Raw genomic sequence first — 8292 nt, 5'->3', positions numbered from 1 at the left:
CATTTCTAATATTCTTTCTTTTTCATCTTCTTTAATCTCTCCTCTCCTCTGTTTTTTTTTCTTTTATATTATAATATTTTTGTTATTATTTTATGCTACTATGTTATGTTTTTTATTCCACTTTTGTCTAATCTTATTTTTATTCCACTTTTGTCTAATCCTAGTTCAGCCGCGACTACTATTCATTCACCCTATTCACTATTCCCGAAATTAGACGACTACTAAGATTTTATGGAGAACTAAACCACTTCGAAGTTGATCTGCTGTATTCAGGTTCCAAAACCTTGAGATTATTATAATTTTGCAATATAATTTCTATTCCCTTCAATTCAGTTGTATGATTATCGTTTGCTTAATCTGATTTGTCATAGAGTAGTTTTGTTTGGTTCAATTGATATATATTCCCCAATATTAATCACGTTTAACTCAATTTATTTGTTAATTCGCATTATCTCTAACCGATTGATTAATTCGAAAAACAGAAACATAATTTTTATAATATCGTAACACTTGTTGATTGATATTGTGATCGAACATGGATAGAGAATTCACTTAGGGAAGTGAATTTATAATAGTCGATGATAGGTAGGAATCGAATCAATAGATTAGTTTTTTAATCGCAATTATAATCAATTTTGTTAACTGTATTCTTAATCTTAATCGAAATTGAATCCCCCCATTATTCTTTTAGTTGGTAAAAATCAATTCAAGAATGCTTGCGATATGACTCTCGAGTGTCGCTTCCTTAAACTACCATTTTTAATTACTCGTTTTTTACTTGTGCGCGACAACGGATCCAATTGACACTATTGCAGGAGATAAGATGATTTCTAAGAAGGAATTCTCTATTGGCCAAAAAGTCTTACTGTTTAACTCCCGCCTAAAAGTTATGGCTGGAAAACTTCGATCCAGGTGGATTGGCCCCTTTGTTGTTACTAATGTTTTTCCTCATGGTGCAATAAAAAAAAAACACAGGTACTGATAAGATTTTTAAAGTTAACAGACAGTGTCTAGAGCTATTCCAAGAAAGTTCGGTGCCAGAAGATGCAACCATAAAAGAGTTTTCCTTGGAAAAATCCACCTATATTGCAACTTGATCATGGAGCCCTTCTTCCTTTCTCTCACTTTTATTTAATATTTATGTTCTTTCATTACGGACAATATATGTCTTAAGTTTGGGGGAGTGAATCATTTACTTTGTTTTCTTCCATTCAATTTTCCTTGTTTTTATTTGTTTTGTTTTGTTTTTTCTTAAATAAAAAAGAATTGCATGCTTTTTCATTGTGTTTTGGGTTGCAAGTGTTGTGTGAGTAATTTTATGTTCTATTGATTAAAGACTTATGAAGTGATGTGATTGATTTGCTCTGCATTTTTAGTATGATATGTAGGACTAAACTATGAATTGTGCATCATTTGTGATATACATTTACCTTGTGAGATTTTGAGCTTAATAATGAATAACATTAAAAAATCCATATTTTTTTCCTTGTGTGTTTCACTCATGTCAGTTAGTCTCTACAACTTGAGTTGACTATTGTTAAAACTTTTTATTTACTTGTATACACTGATATGATAAAGGCAACTGATTTTTGTTTTATTTATTTTTTTAGCCAGTTAGCCAAAAGTCAACCCTGAATATGTCATCCCTTGTTTGAAAATCCTTTGAGTCTATTATCCAATTCTTTATTTAAAACTCATTACAAGCCGAAAAGTAAAAAACATTAGTATCACCATATTCAAAGGGTTGAAGGAGTCTTCTTTAGAGTTGTGTGAGGTTGAATTATTATAGTTGTGATACTTTAAAAGTTGGTATGAAAAAAAGGATGACAATACATATTCCTTCTAAAAAAAGAATAAAATGAGAAAAAAGAAGAGAAATAGTTGCAAGGTTGTTTGTTGAAAATGAATGAAGTCTTTTGTAGTTCAACTCCCATAGTTTCTTTCAATTTTATTTTGACCCTTTGAATTTTAGGCTAATACCCCTTAGGATATATCTCATTCTTACCTTGGTCAAGTTACAACCCGAATGAAAATCATTTTAATCATTGTGTGCATGTATTTCAATTGTGGATGTTAGAGTATTTTCAAGGTTATGGTAGTACTAATTTTTATGATGTGTTTTGAGTGTAAATAGTAACTTAAACACTTGAGAGTTGAGTGAATTTTATCCTGTGAAGATCTTTCTACTTTTAATGTACTCTTTGGTAAACTGTCTTCGTACTTCCTTTGAATGCCATTGAATTTTACTCACTAACACCATATTTCTTGAAGCTTAGAATGAGAATTTTACTTGCACCCTTGTGATTTTGAAAGTCTTCAAATTTGCATGCTCTGTGTTCTTCCTATTTTGCTGTTTTAAAATTTTAACTTTAGAATTTTGCTCGGAGTGTAAAATTTCAAGTGTGGGGCAATTTGATCCGTGTATTTCATGCACATTCTTTCACTATTATGTTGCAAAAATTATAGATTGTCTTTTGTTATTTATATTATTTTAGTGTGTTTCCTTAACTTAGTTCATTGTTACATTTATTTTAATTTCATATGGTATTTTCTGAATAAACAACTATTTACACCCTCTCGCTTCGTAGGTCATAATTTGGGCTACGAAAATCAGATTGACATATTCTAATAGGCGCTGGAAAACGGACAAGATAAGCTAAATGTTTCATGTTGAAGTTAGAAGTAGATTCAGAGTGTAGAAGACTCGAATAAATCATTTTAGTTTCAGACTTTAAAAAATAGTTAATTTTGAACTGTTTTTTATGTTTTCCGACACGGTTCAGATTAGAACCTGAATTCCTTATTTCTGTACACCTAGTTCAGTCGTGGCTACTGTTCAGTCATCCTATTCAATATTCACAAAATTAGACGGCTACTAAGATTTCATGGAGAACTAAACCACTTCGAAGTTGATCTGTTGTATTCTGGTTTCAAAATCTAGAGATTATTATTATTTTGTAATATAATTTTTATTCCCTTCAATTTTGTTGTATGATTATCGTTTGTTTAATTCGATTTGTCATAGAGTAGTTTTGTTTCGTTCAATTGATATATGTTCCCCAATTTTAATCGCGCTCAACTCATCTTATTTGTTAATTCGCGTTATCTCTAATCGATTGCTTAATTCGGCAAACAGGAACATAATACTTATAATATCATTAGCGCTTGGTGATTGATATTACGATCGAACATGGATAGATAATTCTCTTAGAAAAGTGAATTTATAATAGTCGGTGATAGGGTAGGAATCAAATTAGTAAATTAGCTTGTTAATAGTAATTATAATCAATTTTGTTAACTGTATTCTTAATCTTAATCGCAATTATTTTCTATGTCTTTTTCACTTTTCCCTCATTTTATTTTTTAAAAATACTTTTCTTTATTAAAAAATAATTAATTAAATCTTAGAGTTTGTTCGGCTTCTTGAAGGCAGGAAAAAGATCATCTCCTGCTTTTTTGCTGCTGTCATCTCTTGGTGTTGAAGATCCTTCTGTGTGATATTAGATCCTTGGATTTAAATTTAATGATTGCTCTTTCTTTCATTATTTTTCTCTCTCCTATCATCGGATCAATTTAAGGGTTTATATTGGAACAGATTGGTGAGCAACAGACACAAACAAACTGGAGAGGATCCTTGGTGTTGAAGATACTTTTCTATCGTTGTTCTCAGTATGACCTTCCATGTTCACATCTCATAGTTTGACCCACAATTTTCTAACCTACGAATAACAATTGATCACTAACCTACGAGGCAAGTATGTTTCTACTACGTCGAATCCCTATATCGTTCGATTTTCATTGTTGGTTCGTCGTTGTTCGTTTGATGTTCTCTATGAGTATTTCATCTTTTCTTTATGGTTTTCAATTTCTTTTCTTCTGTTATGATTTCATCTTTTCTCTTTTTGTGGTTTTCGATTTCTTTTCTTTAATATTTAGGGTTTGTGGTTTGGGAACATTTTTATGGTATGACGAAACAACGATATGGTGAAGGGTTTCCTGAAACTACAGCTTCTATAACTTCATTCAAAATTGAGTCTGATGTTGTTTCGCTTAACGGTAGAGAACCACTTCAAACTGATGTTGAGATAGGTGAAGATGATAAACTTCATGGTGTTGTTAGAAGACCAACTACTAACTCTATGGTATCTGGATCTTTTAACAAATCTCATTTACACACTATGACGCCACGAGCTTCGAATCTCACTGGTGTTGAGATATATTCGGTTAACATTGAACCATTGTTTCATCAACAGGTACAAGTACTGGAAGTACTCGAATGCTTTATGGTTCTACAAGTATCTGAAAAAAGTAAAAAATAGATAATAGTAGAATTCTCCAAGATTCCTAAAATTTCCAATTTTAATTTTTTCTAGAACGGTATTTCCGAAGTCTTTTTTTCTGGATTAATTCTTTAGGTTTTAGAATTGGTGACATATAGAGTGAGGGTTTAACCAAGTCTCTCATTATTGGCGAAGCTCAAAAAATAAACAATAAATTTAGCTATAATATTAATTAAAAATGAGGAAATATAAGATCACTCACATCTAAATTATTTATTTAATTTATTGATTAATTTTTTTGAATTTTACCGGTGGAGACGTTTTTCTTGGGGGTCAATTCTCTTTAGAAGCTAATATCAGCCCCCAGAAACTGGGAGATGATCCTCTTTGAGACCAATCCTCCTTTTCTTATACTCTCTGATGATTTATTTAGAATTGATTTTAATTTTTTAAAGAAAATTTGATAGAGATTTGTATTTTTGAATGTTTGTCTCCATGCAAATGTTTAGTTCATCCAATTGAATTTTGGTGATTTGATTTAAACAAGACATTTTGTGAAATACTGAAATTCCTTAATTTGATGTAATATTATATGCAATGTTACGTTGATTATATCTAGAGAATGGGAATAATAGATTAACATTTTGAGCAAAGACTCTACTGGAAAAATGTCTAAGGACATACTACTTTGTGTCGGATAAAGGCTCAAAACACAAGGTCCACTTATCCAACATGTTCCATAAAGTCCAAGGTATAAATACATTCACAAAGGGTTTTCAGGTACACAATCTCTAATCTCCCTTTTCATTATGATTATTTTGAACCTTACGTTGACTTGGACGATACAGTACTAATCATGCAGGTATCCCCTTTAATCAGTTGTATCAGAGATTAGCAACCTCGATTCAAGATTAACACCGATTGTTAACATCAGTTCAAGATTATCATCTCCGATTAGAAAAGCACTGTGATCGTAACCTTCGATCTACCATGTTTCACCACCAAATCACTTGCGAAGCTTCGCTCAGCCGTAGCTTCCGCAATCTCATGCATTTGCTGGTTCCATAACGGAAGAGTGGAACTGTATACGGGAACGATTTCTGATTCCTATGATTTCCATGAGAACCGTATTTGCTTCACAAACCCTATCAAATAAGCTTAGAAGTTCCAGATCTAAACTCCAGAGGTTCAGATCCTGATTTCTGATTCACCTTGCTTAACCTCCTCAAATTTTTTAATCAAGAAATATTCATAGTAGAACACATAGATCCTCCACTGAGGTGCAATCAATTGTTGCCTCCGTCATAGCATGTCGAAGACCAAATCTCTAATTCCCCCAAGAACTCTGTGAATTAGTGGGAATGGGACTCCCGGACACATATTTAGGGTTGTGTCGGGACCTGGAAACAGCTCCTAAAGGAAATCAGGTGAGAAACGTGCAAACCAACGATCGAACGAAGACGCCCACACTTCCCTCCACAAACTTGAATGGTCACCAAAGTAGCATCAAACAGGTATCACAAGTTCATAGTTAATGGCGCTCGGGTATCACAAGTTTTTAGTTAACATCGGGCACCGATCAAATACTGAAGACGCACATGCTCCCCCCCCCTTGGATCTAGCTAATCTAAGGGCGAAGGTGGTGGAGTCTGGAGACGTCGACCTTAATTCGAGCTTTACCTCGGGGAAGGGACGAGGATCTTCTACCCCCTGGTCGGGAATGGTCCTCTATGACGCAGAACACTATTTAAAAAAACATGGTCATATATAGTTGATTTCATGTCCATCATCTGTAAGTACAATTCTAAACATAACCACTCAACTTGGTTAATATCTTATCCTTACAAAACATGATTAAAGTATAATCACATATAGTTAGTTCTACATAAATGACTTACAAGTACAATTGAAGGCAAAAATGCTCGGAGCCATGTTCATGTCTCTCCAGCTCTGATCTGACATACAGACTCATCAAGATGTACCCGTGCTTCCCCCACGCAAGCACACTCCAATTACAGCCACACCAACTGGCTAGGAATTCCACCAAAACACCGTGTACATCTTAATGTGGCACAAACTCAAACAAAACAGCCAAACATGGCTTCACAAAAGACTTAAGGTCATTTACATTTTAAGAAAATATTATTGAATGCTTTATATAACAAACATATTATGCAAACTACAACGCTCAGAAGCAAGCCCTAGCTTTCCTCGGGTCTCAGTTGGATAATAACACTGGCTAAACAGAAAAAAAAATGCAATATGAAAGAAAAAAAAGCACTGGAACATGAAAGGTAGAAACATAAAAAACAAATGATGTTTATAAACCAAGGCTCGAAGGCCCGACACAAATCTTACAATAATAGATAAAAACAAAGAAATAGGAGTACAAAAAGCCTTCAAACATCAGTGCCTAAACCACCTCCGACATCCTCTCCAATAAACACCAGGAAAGGATTCAGCTGGTCAGCGGTGACATTATGGTCAGGACAGAACCCTCATGCCTAATCCAACATTGGATCCCGAACCCGACATACAACTTTTATAGACTGTTAATGAGACTCCTGGGATCTCTGTCGTGCATCACCACCTCTTCCTCAAAGCTTTTCAAAACATTAATATGATCATCCTTTTTCACCTGAAGAACTTCCCAATATGCTTTAAAATCCAAACACGCCTCATCCACATCTTGAGAAGCCTTTTTCAAGCGTTCATCTCCCTTAGCAAGAAAAACCTTTAAACTTGTCACCTAAGTAGTCAAAGTAGACCAACGACCGTACCGATCTATCTCTTTCTGCAAAGAGTTAACATAGTTAGTTTTTGCTCGCAACAAGGCCCACTCCTTTTCAACTTCAGAATTGCCCCGATTTAGAATGAAAAAGTTGATAATCATAACATTCAAAAAGAATTTAATTTATATAAAAACAAAAATATAAATACATATTTTGTACACTATCATTAAAATATTTATTATTAATCACATAATATATCATAAAATCCATAATTTATTCACAGAAATATCTTGTAATAAAAAGAAATATTTTGTAACATCTTATAATTTTAATTTATAATTAATTAAATCTTGTAATATCTTATAATTTTAATTTATAAAAATAAAAATCAATAATACAACAACAATATTAATTTTTAATTTATAAATACTGAAAAAATATTAAATCTTTTTTATGTTCTAAATACTGAAAAAATTGTTGAGAGTGGGATTTGAACCCACGCCCTTTCGGACCAGAACCTTAATCTGGCGCCTTAGACCAACTCGGCCATCTCAACTTCTTGTTATTTAAATCCACAAATAGATATCTAACAACACAACTTAATAGCACTTTACTTTGATATTAAATTGAGATCAATTGTTTGACACATGCTAACAACATTTCTCTATAACATGCTTCGTATACTCTCTAGTCCCTACCCTTCAAACTTTTTTTGACTTATTATCATTCATTCTCTCTATAGTATAACAAAAACATGTTTCTTTCATATATGTTGTCCTTCATTAATCATTAACTATAATATCACACATCCATGAACCCACCAATTTTAATCAAGAAATGCATACAACATCAGAGAACAACAACAACAAAAAACAATACTTTAAGATTCCCCCTACTCTTTTTACTATTTGGTTATCAATTAAAAGACCAACGACCGTACCGATCTACCTCTTCCTGCAAAAATAGGGATGTTACAATTCTCATTAGAAAGATTTTCGTCCTAAAAAATTACCTGGCGAAAACACATCCAGATAAGATTTCTTCTCTGGCTCTCTAGCTCCCACGTCATGCAACCTTCAATAGATCCTCCCCAAACTAGGACTTATTCATTTAAGTACTCATTAAGGAAGACACTTTTCACGTCTATTTAATAAATCTTAAACTTAAGGAGACAAGACAACCCAAGTAACAGACTGATAGCTTCAAGTCAAGCAACAAGAACAAAGGTTTTATCAAAGTTAACCCCTTCGATCTGAGTGTATCCCCGGGCCACAAGGCGA

At 33.2% G+C, this 8292-nt stretch overlaps 1 non-coding gene across 1 annotated transcript; it reads right to left on the bottom strand.

Moving 5' to 3' along the window:
- Nucleotides 1-7487: 7487 nt before the first annotated feature.
- Nucleotides 7488-7568, bottom strand: TRNAL-AAG (transfer RNA leucine (anticodon AAG)). Its single transcript has one exon. It is a non-coding gene; the product is annotated as a tRNA-Leu (tRNA).
- Between the last annotated feature and the right edge of the window lie 724 nt (nt 7569-8292).

The sequence above is a fragment of the Lathyrus oleraceus genome, chromosome 3 (genome assembly GCF_024323335.1).
Source record: "Lathyrus oleraceus cultivar Zhongwan6 chromosome 3, CAAS_Psat_ZW6_1.0, whole genome shotgun sequence".
In the NCBI taxonomy this organism is placed as follows: domain Eukaryota; kingdom Viridiplantae; phylum Streptophyta; class Magnoliopsida; order Fabales; family Fabaceae; genus Lathyrus; species Lathyrus oleraceus.
The sequence above is the reverse complement of the archived record's forward strand: the minus strand, read 5'-3'. Positions and strand labels throughout refer to the sequence as shown.